Genomic DNA, 13,949 nt, shown 5'->3' with positions numbered 1-13,949 from the left:
ATTGATGTTTCCCTTTCTTTCTCCCTTCTCCCTCCTCTCTAAAGATAAATAAAATCTAAAAAAAAAAAAGCAAACTCAGTGTAATAATTAGGGAAGAAAAAGAAGTAAGAGGCATCCAAAATGAAGTAAAACTGTTCACAGGTGACATGATCTTATATGTAGAAAATTGTAAAGAATCCACAAAAAAATCTGTTAAAGCTAATTAGTGAATTTGGCCAAGTTTCAGGATAGAAGATTAATACCTAAAAGTTAGTTGTATTTCTAAACATTAGCAATGAATAACAATAGAAAATGGAAATTGAGAAAGCAATTCTATTTACAGTAGCAATCTAAGGCAATAAAACACCTAGAAATAAATTTAACCAAGGAGGTACAAGACTTGTACACTGGTGAGTACAAAATATTGCTGAAAGAAATTAAATGAGACCTAAACAAATGGAAAGACATCCTGTATCACAGATTAGAAGACTTATTGTTAAAGTAGCAATATTTCCCAAAGAAGTCTACAAGTTTAGTGAAATACCTATTAAAATCTCAATGGCCTTTTTTGCAGAAATAGGAAAATCAATCCTAAATTCATGATAGAATTTCAAAGGGCCTTGAATAGCTGGAACAATCTTGAAAAAGAAGAAAAACTTGTATTCACAGTCCCTTCCCTGTTCCAGAACTTTCATAAAGCTACATCAATAAAACATGTGTTGACTCATGCCCTCGGCATGAGTATGCCCTTCCAGACCAATGAAATAGAATCGAGAGTCCAGCAATAAATCCATACATATATCTATGATCAACTGATTTTTAACCATGGTGCTTAAGATCATTCAGTGGGGGGAAAGAATAGTTTCTTTCACAAATAGTGCTGAAAAAATTAGATATTTATGTGTAAAAGAGTGAGGTTGGACCTCAACCTCACACCGTATACAAAAAGCAAAATGGATCAAAGACCTTAATTTGGGAGCTAAAACAAAATTTTAGAGGAAAACAAGGACAACTCTGTATGACTTTGAATTTGGCAATTATTTCTTAAATATGGCACCAAAAACACTTAGCAGCAAAAAGAAAGTTAGGTAAATAGGAATTAATCAAAATTTAAAACCTCCGTGCTTTTTCTACAGATAATATTATAAAGGGCTATTAAAACTCAACAACAAAAAGACAATCCATTAATTGATGTGGATTTTTTGATGACCTAATAGTTTTGAGGACCCCTGGTTAAGTCATTTGAAAGATTCTTCTTTATTGGAATTAGTCTGTTTTTTCTTATGATTGCACTGGAATTTTGGGAGGAAGATCACAGAAATAAAGTGATCATATCAAGCCACCTACTCTCAGTGTGATTTATGACTTGATTGACCTTGATCAGGTGGCATAGGTAGTGTTTGTTAGATCTCTCCATTGTAAAATCACTCTTTCCTTCCCTTTTTGTACTACTTTACTTTGGAATATTTCTGTGCACAGCCCACTCTTAAGTAATGGGGAGTTATGCTCCCCCTTTGCCTTTTTATTTTTAGTTGATTCAGGGATCCCTATAAATACTTACTATGGTATTGTGGTCATTTCAGACTCACATCTTCACTACTCTCCTCTGCCCCCTCCCACGGTACTTTTTTGCACAAAATAATGCAATTGGGATTGCCCCATATGAAGGATTTTGTTAGGATTTGGATAATGTGGGAGGGAAAACTCACTTTAGAATAGGACATTAAGGAAATGAGAGCTAGTTTGCCCCCTAATATCAATTCTCTCATTTCTTGTAAAAAACCCTGGGCAATGCATCCTGCTGGGAAATTATGTTTTTGTCATATTGCAGCAAGGTGTGGCCATGTGACTACATTCTGGCTGATGAGGCACAAAAGAAAGCACACCCTTTCTAGGAAAACTCTTAAGCTCTTGGAAGGGGAGCGGCGAGAACATTTTCTGTCCTTCCTTTTTACCTGTGGAAACGTGGAAAACACATGTTTTATGCATATATAATGGGCGGAACTTCAGAACCTCTCTTGGACCATGAGATGACCTCAAAAATAGAACCTATGATCACTTTCATAAAATACAAAGAACCTTGTTCATGATAACTTTAGAGTGTTGTTAAAGCCCTTAACTATAGCTGGACTTCTTATTTGAAACTGAAATAATTTACCTTGTTTAAACTGCTGTTGTTGGGTAGATATCTACTATTGACAATGGAATGCGGTCCTCACCAACAAAGGCATACAGGACATGTAAAGAGTTGGGGACAATATTTTTGGTGCCTAGGGTCTCAAAACGTCTCATTCAGGACTTGCTGCTTATAGGAAATAAAAGCAAAATAAGAAGACACAGAGTTCTTGAGCACACAGGTGGCATGTTCAAGTGGACTTGCAAGTTTCTCTTGGATGACCTAGAACAATGACAGGCTACAGGAAGACAATCAAAAGGAAGTCCTCAAAGGCATTTTTAATAAGACCTTGTTTGCTAATACAGTGTACATTAAAGATAATTCCATAGTTGTGAAGAAAAACTCCCAGAGGATTGGTGGGGATATTGACAGCCATAGAGAAAAGTGAGTTCAATACAGTTAGAAACATCTTGATTTTCAGGTAATAGTGGGATGCTAAGGAGGCAGAAGAGAATAGTCTTTATAGTTCATATTTTACACATAATTTTTGTGAAAGTCTGGATAATGGCCACCCAAAAGATACCATCATCCTAATCCCTGGAATCTGTGAATGTTTCCTTCTGTGGCAAAACAAAAAAGGAGAGAGTCCTTTACATGTAATTAAATTAAGGATCTTGGTTATCTTGGGTTATTTGTGTGGGCCCTAAATACAATAGTAGCCTATGAAATGGAAATAGAATGAGATTTTAGAAGAAAAGGCAATGTAACCAAGTCAAAGAATGGCGTCATGTAGCCATGAGCCAAGAAAATGCTGGCAGCTGGACACTAGGATCTGGAAGAAGCAATAACAGAGGAGAGCAGCCAGCACTTTGACTTTGGCCTGGCGATGCTGATTTAGGACTTCTGGCCTCCAGAACTGAAGGAGTCAGTATTGTCTAGAACTAGTACTGGTGAGAAAGAAAAACTTTCCCTTTAAGATGAGTCTTCCCCCAGAGATAAGAAGAAAGTTGTCATGTGAGAGTAAGATGAGGAAGGAGATGAAAGAGGTTCTGAATTGATTTTGTGTGAAGGGGAATTCCTCACCTTGAACTTGAAGTGCTCCCAAGTTTCAAAGCAAAAGGAAGGAGAATGGTTTTTGCTTTTTTTTGTTTTTTTTAACCTGGTTTGGGTTTTGGGTTTTGGTGTTTGGTCAAGCGGAAGGGCATGATTCAAATAGGGCATAGCTGGTTGCAAAAATACTTCCAACTACACTTACTAAGGGGACCAAGAACTGCCATTTTGCTGAACCAAATGTGCACTCATACTCTACCATTCAGCATCATTCCATGTGATAGAACACATGTATTTCTTGAAACAATTTTTTCCAAGATCAAGACCATGTTAACCGTTTTTGATTGGGAAGGTGTTGTCCATCATGAGTATGCCCTTCCAGGCCAAGCAATTAAGAAGGAGTACTACTACCTTAATGTTCTTTGTCGGTTGAGAGATGCAATATGATGGAAACAGCGGCAGCTATGAGCAACTGGTGATTGGCAGCTTCATCATGACAGTGTGCCCACTCATGCATCACATCCTCTGCAGAGTTTTTTGGCAAAATGTCAAATCACCGGGGTGACTTAGCCACCCCTCCCCCATAGCCTAGATTTGGTGCCCTGCGACTTCTGTCTTTTCCCAAAACTAAAGTCACATTCAAAAGGGAAGAGATTTCAGACTGTCGATGAGATTCAGGAAAATACAACAGAGCAGCTGATGGTGATTCCAACAAAGGATTTTGCAGAGTGTTTGCAACAGTGGAAGAGACTCTGGCAGAATTCTGCATGAGGTCCCAAGGTGCCTACTTTGAAGGGGACTGAGGTGTCATTGTTCTATGTCCAATGTATCTTATATCTTCTTCAATAAATGTATCTTTCACAGTGTGTGGATGGATACTTTCTGGACAGATCTTGTATGATTTTTTTTTCCCCTCCAGATTCCAAGGCTCCTCACCACCCACTCCACCCCCTTTTTACAGCTGCCTTTCTTTATCCTTAATGTTCATGTGCTTAATCTTCATGTTCTTCAGAGCTTGGTCCTGGGCTCCTCTTTACACTTTGTCCCCAGGTGGTGTTTTCTGCTCTCAAGGCTTTAAATACTACCTGTATATCAGCTACTCCCAATTTGTATCTCCAGGACATATCACTTTTCTAAAGAATTGTTTTTAAGATTTTTATTTATTTATCTTTAGAGGGGAAGGGAACGAGAGAGGGACAGAAACATCAATGTGTGGTTGCCTCTCATGAGTCCCCTGCTGGGAACTGGCCTGCAACCCAGGCATGTGCCCTGACTGGGAATTGAAGTGTGGTTCGCAGGCCCACGCTCAACCACTGAGCTACACCAGCCAGGGCTCACTTTTCTAAATTATAAACCACATTTTGACCTTTCCCTGAAACCTGCTTCACCTCCAGAGTTCCTCTTAATTTAGAAATGAAACTACCTTCCATCCAAATGCTGAAGCTAGAACCCTAAAGCTCCCATCTCCCTCAACTTCCAATCCATGACCAAATTCTGATTAGAAAAATCAAATCAAAATCAATTTCTAATCAGAATTTATTTCTAAATTCTGATTAGAAATCAAAAATTTCTCCTCTCAATTCTCTCCATTTTCTCCACTGACTCTTAACTTGGTATAGCCATGTGCCTATGCTACTGCACAAACCTCTCAATTGGTCTCACTTTCTCCTTTTGCCCCTGCCATCCATTCTTCATCTAGTAGCTAAAATATTAGTTCAAGGAACTTAGATCTGATATCACTTGCTCATACTCAGTGCTTCTCATTGCAGATTCTTGTTATGCCTTCTGCCTACCTCTCAGCTTCACTCTCCCCCTGGCCCACAACACTCCAGCCACTACTGCCTCGCCTTTTTGCTACCTCTGGGCTTTTTCACATGCCCTCCCTTTTGTCTAGAATGCTCTTCTCTCCACTAGTGTGTAACTCCTATCCTTCATTTCTCAGCATAAACACTACCATCTTAGAGTAGTTTTCCTGACACTCAGTTAGATATAAGTTTTGAATTAAAACTTTAAAATAGATTTTCTATTTTAATCTCATTCAATTCCAATATTCTTACATGACACTTCATAATTTATAACTATATGTTACATTTATTTAATCTTTGTCTCACCACAAGATCATAAGCTTTTTGATGTCAGTAACTAAGATTGGTTTGTTTTATGATTTTAGGTAAAGCACTTACAGTACTAGGTCCATAGTTGATGCTAAATAAATATCACTTGACTTAATGATGGTAATGGATAAGGAGAGTAAAACTGTAGAGGAGCTCCTTCCCCACCCTGTCTAACTGCACTTCCCTGTTTGTACTTCTTGGCGGTCCCTCCCAAATAACCACTTGCTCTTACATCTTGACTCAGAGTCTGCAGTAGGGAAAACCCAACCTAAGATACTTCCTTTTAACATAAAAATAGAAAAACATCACCCTGGCCAGGTAGCTCAGTTGGAGCATTGTCCTGACATGCCAAGGTTGTGAGTTTGATCCCCGGTCAGGGCACATGGAGGGGCCAACCAATGAATGCGGAAAGGGGTGGAACAGGGAAATGGTGCTTGTTCTCTCTCTCTCTCTCTCTCTCTCTCTCTCTCTCTCTCTCATCAATAAGTAAAACTTTTTTAAAAAGTAGGAAAATGTGAAATGCCCAACATTAACTGCGTTTTTATAGGTTTCTCAGCTATTGAACCTCACAAACCAGCATCGATTTTATTGTAACTGCCTATTTTCAAATTTCTTCCAATTTCAAATGAGATCATCTTAATTACTTTGTAGCAATGTTAAATTATGTCAGTTATGTCTATTCTGTTTTTAAGAGGAAAACTCTGGAAGCTTCGTGTTCAGCTGTGTAGTTTTAGTATGCAAAGGTTGGAAATGAAATCACTGCATTTCAGCAGCCAGCCCTGCCAACATCTGAGTCTGGCCAGGAGTCAGAGAGCAGCACTTAGCATGCAGTGAGAGGGGTCTTGGAAAACTGCTACCTTCAGAGCCCATGCCAAACCAAAATGATTTAAACATCCGAAATACACTGGGACTACAACATTTAATGGATCAGAGAGTGCCAAACACGGGTGCCCTGCACAAGCGGATAATGTGAGCTAAAGTGTTGGTTTAAAGGACCATTGTGAGACTCCAATGGGCTTAAATATTGGGGGGTAAAGGGGCTCATTGCAATAGGTAATGTATTCATGAAATAATTTGGAAGCTGATTACGTGTGATGAATCCTAATTAAAGCTATTTACTGTGGTGAATATTTAGGAAGATCAGGGTCTCAAAAAAAGCACAGGCTTCTACTTTAATTACTTAGGAAGAAAAATAAGTTACCCCAGTTTTATGTTGTAATTATTTCTTCGTTCAGTTTACGTAGTTTATATTTAGGACCCCAGCATATGTATCGTATGTCTCTTTTCTGCTTCTTCCTTAAATATTTCTTAAGTCTTCTTCCCCACCCCACTAGGGAAAAAATGTACATTACCACCATCACTCAGATAAATTCCCTGGTTTCTTCTGAACCTTCACCTCACAGCTGTTGCATGAAATATAGTCACTAAAATACTAGCTAAATGAAAATATCTATCCAAAATGACAGTTTTTCCAATAACCTTATACCAAATAACCTTGTAGAGGAAGAAACAGAGATTACTAAACATTTTCTTTTATCTAAAAATAGCTGATCTGGAAATAAAATTCTAATAGTGGTCAGGAAGTAGGATCATGAGGACCATGGATGAGTTTTTCTCTCTCTCTCTTTTAGATATTTATTTATTTTTAGCAAGAGAGAAAAGGAGGGAGAAAGAGAGGGAGAGAAACATCAGTGAGTTGCCTCTTGCACATGTGCCCAAATGGGGACTGGCCCTCACTCCAGACATGTGCCCTGACCACGAATCTAACTGCAACCTTTTGCTTCGTGGGAGAACACTCAAACAACTGAGCCATGCCAGTCAGGGCTTGTCTCTATTTCTTAAATTTTTTTATTTATTGATTTTAAAGAGAGAGAGAGAGAGAAACATGGATTTATTCCACTTATTCATGCATTCACTGGCTGATTACTATTTGTGCCCAAACTGGGGATTGAACCCACAACCCTGGCATATCAGGATGATGCTCCAACCAACTGAGCTACCTAGCCAGGGCTTTATCTCTTTCTTTTTTTAAAGTTGCTTTGGTAATGAAAATATTTCATAAAAATTTACAAGTTGCTTTAAGCTATAATTCTCATTTTAATTATGAAGTATGAAATATCTAAGTGCAAAATAGACCAGAACCTATCCTCTATATATAAGCTGAGAAATTATGTATTTCTTATATTTTTATATTGCCCCTCAACTGTCTTTTGCAAGTATTTTTCAAAAAAGACTGTTAAACAAGCCCTGGCTGGTGTGGCTCAGTGGATTGAACGCGGGCCTGTGAACCTGAGGATCACGGTTTGATTCCCAGTCAGGGCATATGCCTGGATTGCAGGCCAGTTCCCAACAGGGGACGCATGAGAGGCAACCATACATTGATATTCTCTCCCTCTCCCCTTCTCTTCCCCTTTAAAGATAAGTAAATAAAATCTTTTTTTAAAAAGCTGTCTAATGTTTGGGTATATGCATGATATAAGCCTAGCATTATATCACCTGTTGGCTCTAAGCTGTATCCGTCTTATCCAGCTATGACACAGGAGAGAGAGAAATGTGTAAGGAGGTGGTAGTTTACAAATTGGTCAATTAATGAGAAGTCCAAGCTAATTGTTCTATATTTCCCATTTATAACATTCACGATTAAATGAGAGATGGAAGTTCAACTACATTAAGAAATGTCACAGGACTTCCGCCAAGATGGAGGCATAGGTGGAAACACTGTGCCTTCTCCCACAACCAAGTTTGAATACAACAAAGGTTTGGAGAAACAAAGACACAACCAAAGGACAGAAAATTGAATTATAGGGAAGTCCGACTACATCTAACCGTTCAACGGGGACGGTAAGAGGGGCGGAACCAGCAGCGAGCAGGGTCGGGCAGGACAGGGCCCCAGACCCAGGTGCGCAGGCAGACGGGAACCAGTTGGGGTGCGGGGCAGACGGCGGGCGCATATTCGCGCACAGTGAGACGGACCACGCAGGCCCCAGGGGGCGAGGGCTGCTTGCGTGCAGTGGGACGAAACGCGTGGGCCCGGTGACAGCAGCAACTGCGGCACCGGTGAGGGCCCTGGCGGCAGGCGGCGGACAGGACGCCATAGTCCCTCTTTGACCCCGCCCCCACATACAGCGTCACAACCCAGCGACTTAGTTGCCCTGCAATACTAGTGAGAGCCCCATTGTCCCTCTTTGACCCCGCCCCCACATGACGTTTCACAACCCAGAGACTGAGTTGCCCTGTTCTAGTGAACATTTTAGGGCTCTGATCCTGCAATGGAACAGGCACGAACAACCCGAAAGATGGCGCAAGAAGAACTCAAAGTCCCAGAGCCAATAACTCTAAGCGACTGAGAAATTGCCAGCCTCTCAGAAGCACAATTCGGGACACTATTTATCAGGATGCTCACAGAACTGGTAGATTATAGTCACAAATTAGAGGAACAAAGTCACAAATTAGAGGAACATATGAAGGCTAAACTAATTGAAATGAAGGGAGATGCACAGGAAACCAATAGTGATGGAAAGGAAACTGGGACTCAAATCAATGCAATGGACCAGAAGGAAGAACAAAACATCCCACCAGAAAGGAATGAAGAAATGAGAATTCAAAAAAATGAGGAGAGGCTTAGGAACCTCCAGGACATCTTTAAACGTTCCAACATCCGGATTATAGGGGTACCAGAAGGGGGAAAGAAACAGCCACGAGTGGAAAACTTATTTGAACAAATAATAAAGGAGAACTTCCCCAGTCTGGCAAAGGAAATAGACTTCCAGGAAATCCAGGAAGCTCAGAGAGTGCCAAAGAAGTTGGACCCAAGAAGGAACACACCAAGGCACATCATAATTACATTAGCCAAGACCAAAATGAAGGAGAGAATCCTAGAAGCAGCAAGGGATAAGGGGACAGTCACCTACAAAGGAGTACCCATCAGACTGTCAGCGGATTTCTCAAAAGAGACCTTACAGGCAAGAAGGGGCTGGAAAGAAGTATTCCAAGTCATGAAATCCAAAGACCTACAGCCAAGATTGCTTTATCCAGCAAAACTTTCATTTAGAATGGAAGGACAGATAAAGTGCTTCTCAGATAAGGTCAAGTTCAAGGAGTTCATCATCACCAAGCCCTTATTATATGAAATGCTAAAGGGACTTATATAAGAAAAAGAAGATGAAAAATATGAACAGTGAAAGGACAGCAAACACACAGTTATTAACAACCACACCTAAAACAAAAGCAAACCAAGAGGACAGCTAAATCAGGAGTGGAACCATAGAAATGAAGAACACATGGAGGGTTAGAAACAGGGGGGTGGGAGGAGGAGAAGGGGGGAGAAGGCACAGAAAATAGCATAGATGGTAGGTAGAAAGTAGATAGGGGGGAGGGCGAGAATAGTGGGGGAAATATAGAATCCAAAGAACTTGAGACACGTGGTTATAAACTAAGGGGGGGAGAATGGTGGGGGAGGGAGGGTGTGGGTGGAGGGGATTGAAGGGGGGGAATAGAACAACTGTAATGGTATAATCAATAAAATATATTTAAAAAAAAAGAAATGATGTCACAATACCAATATCTTGTTATTAGGGGATTTTAATTGTAGTTATGAGGGCAAGAACCAATTCTTCCTTGTCTGAATTTGCTGACTTTCTGTATGTATGTACATATATACTATTATTGCGGCCCAACTGCATGAAAGGCATGAGAGGGGATAAAAGTAAGAATGAGATACGGTCCCTGTCCCCCAAGGAATGTATAATATGGGAAAGTTACATGTCAACACACCCAAGTCATCTTATACCTCAGTGAAGAATTTAGGTTCGTCTTAATCATCCAAAGCACAGAAGAATGGACTACATCGGTAGGCTTCACTGTGTGGTGGGAAAGGGGGCCTGTGGAGTCAACGTAGGTTTTAATCTTGTTGAACATGTTCTCCAAAAAAGATGTCTTTTGTTAAGACAGGGTTTTCGCTGCTCACCCAAATGTCCTTGTGCTCCCCCACATTTCCTGTGACTAGAGCTGATCAAAGAGCTCTAAGCAGAAGTGCAGTGTGTCATTTCTAAGCAAGCATTTAATGGCTGGCGGAAATCTCGCTCCCCTCTGCCTAAGCAACACAGGAGAAATGTATTCCAAACAACATAGCCCGAAAGAGGAAGCAGCCTGAATCCCCGAATCACCAGTTGGTGGGGAGTTGCCCTAGAAAGACTAAGCTGCAGGAAATCTTGATGACTGGGAAACCATTGCATGTTAAGCCAGGGGTATCTGGGTTGGTTACCACAGACCAGCTTAGTCTGTTTTGACAAAGAGATAATACATTCACTTGATGGTTGTTGATCGAGCCTGTGAAGGAAGAACCAGTGTGAAGGCAAGACTGAGATGTTTTTTAAAAGGGGCCAAAAATTGATGTCTTTGTTGATTCCTTTACAAACAATGAAAAAGGCCTGACCAAGCTCCAGACCTATCCAGGGCCCTAAACCTCTGGCTCCACAGCTGGTGGGATTTAGGGAAGGCGATCTTTTTGAGCCTCAGTTTCCTTGTCTATAAAAGGGAGGGTGTCATACTAATACTAATAGGATTGTTTTGAAAATGAAATTATAAATATAACAAAGCACTTAACTCACAGCCAGGCAAGTGGAGGTGCTTACTAAGATTGTTTGCCTCCCCTATTCTTTGTGTGAAGCCAGCTGTTCTCAACATGGACTGCATTTTAAAATCATTTTGGGAAGATTTTTTTAAAGTGCTCTGTCCCGCCCAAAACTAAATAATCAGAATCTTTGGAGGTGGGGCTCAGCATAGATGTTTTTTTTAAAGCACCAGGTAACTTTACTGTCCAGTCAGAGTTGAGAACCATTGCCTTAGACCAGTGGTCCCCAGCTGTTTTGCTCCAGGAACTTGTTTCATGGAAGACAATTTTTCTATGGACCAGGCTTGGGCGGGGGGTCGTCCTGGTTTCAGGATGATTCCAGCACGTTACATTCAAGCTCATCTGCTGTGAGGCCCAGTTCCTAACAGGCCTGGACCAGTACCAGTTGGCAGCCCAGAGGTTGAGGATCCCTGCTTTAAACAGTTCGTAAACAAAATATTTGACTACATGTAATTTAAAAATAATACCTTCATAATTTAACAAAAACCCTCAAGGAGCACACAGTATGACTACTTTTTCACAGACTTGGGGCTTTAAAACAGGCTTATTTATAAATGACAGACACAGAGTCAGTAAGTAGTTCTGTCCCTGGATGCTCTCAGGGACGGAAGGGCATTCTGACAAGCAGAACTGTAGACAATCTCCGTGGTGTCGCAGTGGAGGGAACAGGCTCAGACACCATTTACATTGTTTATAGGGGCTGACTCTTTTTGTGTTGTTAGAGCTGAATTGGGTCTCCCTCAGAATTCATATTACGTAACCCCAGGGACTCAGAATGTGACTGTATTTGGAGACAGGGCCTTTGCAGAGGTAATTATGTTAAAATGGGGTCATTAGGGTGGATGCTAATCCTATATAAGAGGAGAATTTGAACAGAGACATATACCAAGTACAGACAATGTGAAGACCCTGGAAGAAGACAGTTGTATTACAAGTCAGAGAGACCTGGAGCAGAGCCTTTTGTTACAGCCCTCAGGAAGAATCAACCCTGCCAGAACCTTCATCTCAGACTTATAGCCTCTGGAACTCTACGAAAAATAAATTTCTGTTGTTTAAGCCACCCAGTCTGAGAGGTACTTGATTACGGCAGCCCTAGCAAACTACTGTGTACATCTGTGCTACAGCTAAAGCATGTGGTAGGGTTGGGGGGAGCGGTGGGAGAAATAGCCATTCTACTTTCATTTTATCAAGAGATGTTCTGAGAGGAGATGGATTTTTTAAATATTTTACTTATTTACTTTTAGAAAGAGGGGACGGGAAGGAGAAAGAGTGGGAGAGAAACATCAATTTGTGGTTGCCTCTCATGTGTCCCGTACTGGGGACCTGGCCTGAAACCCAGGCATGTGCCCTGACTGGGAATCGAACCGGCAACCCTTTGCTTCACAGGCTCATGCTCAATCCACTGAGCTACACCAGTCAGGGTGAGGAGATCTCTGCTACACCAGCCAGGGTAGGGATTCCAGGGATCCCTGAGGATCCCTCCTCCCAGGGTGAGGAGATGGATTTTTTTTAAGATTTTATTTTTATTTATTTATTTTTAGAGGGGAAGGAGAGAGGGAGAGAAACATCAATGTATGGTTGCCTTTCGTGTGTCCCCTGCTGGGAGTTGGCCTGCAGGGAACCTGCCTGCAACCCAGGCATGTGCCCTGACTGGGAATTGAACCGTGATCCTCTGGTTCATAGGCCTGCGCTCAATCCAGTGAGCTACACCAGCCAGGGGGATTTTTATAAGGTTCTTGAAATTTGTACTTCAACTATTTGATGGGAACATAATTTAAATTAGAGGAGGCTGCTTGTATCCAGGAAATGGGAATCACTGTCTGCTAGCTCACAGCCATGTTCTGAAGGAACCACCCTTGCTCACAACCTCTACTGCCCACATAGAGCTGCCCTTTCCCCCCATGACTGCCCACTTTTCCTGCCATGGCAGATTGGAATAACCTGGCCTTATAAGAAAATATGTGCTGGACCAATCAGATTCTTTCTTTAGATTTTGGAATTGGGACACAGAACCAGGCCATTTGGCTCTAACAAACAGAGCTGAACATCATATTGGACTCCTGAGCTAAGGTTACTTGACTGGGCCAGGTTCTAGAGCAGAGTCAAGGAAGGAAATGATGGAGTGGACCTACAGGGACAAGCAGTAGCTTTGGTTTCTGTAATTGAGCTAACTTGAGTGGATTCCTGTATCACAACCAGAAGAGGGTTAACTGAAATATCGTGAAATCAAGAGAGTAAATCAAGGCCAAAGTCCTGCCCTGATGGGCCACAAAAAAAAAACAGCCTATTCTGTCTCCCATGCAAATGCATAAGATTTCCAGGCTGGAAAGACCCTAGAGGGCAGGATCAGCATCATCATGGCTAATATTTTCCTAGAAATTAAGATAAGCGAGGCCCTTTGCATGAACTATCAACCCCTTGGGATAGGGCACAACAATTACCCTTATTTTACAGATGTGTAAAAATGGGTTAAGTCAAAAGCGTGCCTTTAGTCATATAGCTATTGTGGTAAATCAGTTATAAAAATGGTCCCATCCCTGTGCCCTTCCTGTATCCTCATCCTTCTCAGCGCGACTTCGTGCTGCTCCATCAAGAGGTGGCATTTGAGCTGGTCCTGTGACTTGCTTTGGCCAGGAGAATGTGGCAGAAATGACAGTGTGTCAATTCTGAGCCTAGGCCTATGCTGCTGCTTAGCCTCCTGGTGCTTAACCACAGGCAGTGTGCTGACACCAACTGTACAGAAAGAGGCAAAATAAACCCAACCTGTATACACCTCAGCCCAAGCCCCTTGCCTGGTCCGCATTGTGACTGGGGGAACACGGAGTTGAGAAAGGAAAAATAAATAAACAAACAAAATAAATAAAATGCTGCTTCTTCATTTATTAGGACCCTGTGCATGTGAAGGAGTCTAGGCTGTTTACTGGAAGATGAGAAACATATGGCCCAGTCACCCTGTGATCAACAGCCAACCACTGGAGATGTGACTGAGGCCACCCTAGATGAGCAAGCCCTTGGTCAACTACCAGGCATGTGAAGGACACTCCTGGATCAGGCAGCC

General features: G+C 41.6%; 1 non-coding gene across 1 annotated transcript; it reads left to right on the top strand.

Moving 5' to 3' along the window:
* Window positions 1-13,583: 13,583 nt before the first annotated feature.
* On the top strand, window positions 13,584-13,713 carry LOC118989025 (small nucleolar RNA SNORA51). The gene has a single exon (XR_005066923.1). It is a non-coding gene; the product is annotated as a small nucleolar RNA SNORA51 (small nucleolar RNA).
* The last annotated feature ends 236 nt before the right edge of the window (window positions 13,714-13,949 follow it).

This window comes from Sturnira hondurensis, unplaced genomic scaffold (genome assembly GCF_014824575.4).
Source record: "Sturnira hondurensis isolate 20B ecotype Veracruz unplaced genomic scaffold, ASM1482457v3 Scaffold0006413, whole genome shotgun sequence".
Classification (NCBI taxonomy): Eukaryota; Metazoa; Chordata; class Mammalia; order Chiroptera; family Phyllostomidae; genus Sturnira; species Sturnira hondurensis.
This window is presented reverse-complemented; position numbering and strand designations above follow the sequence as displayed.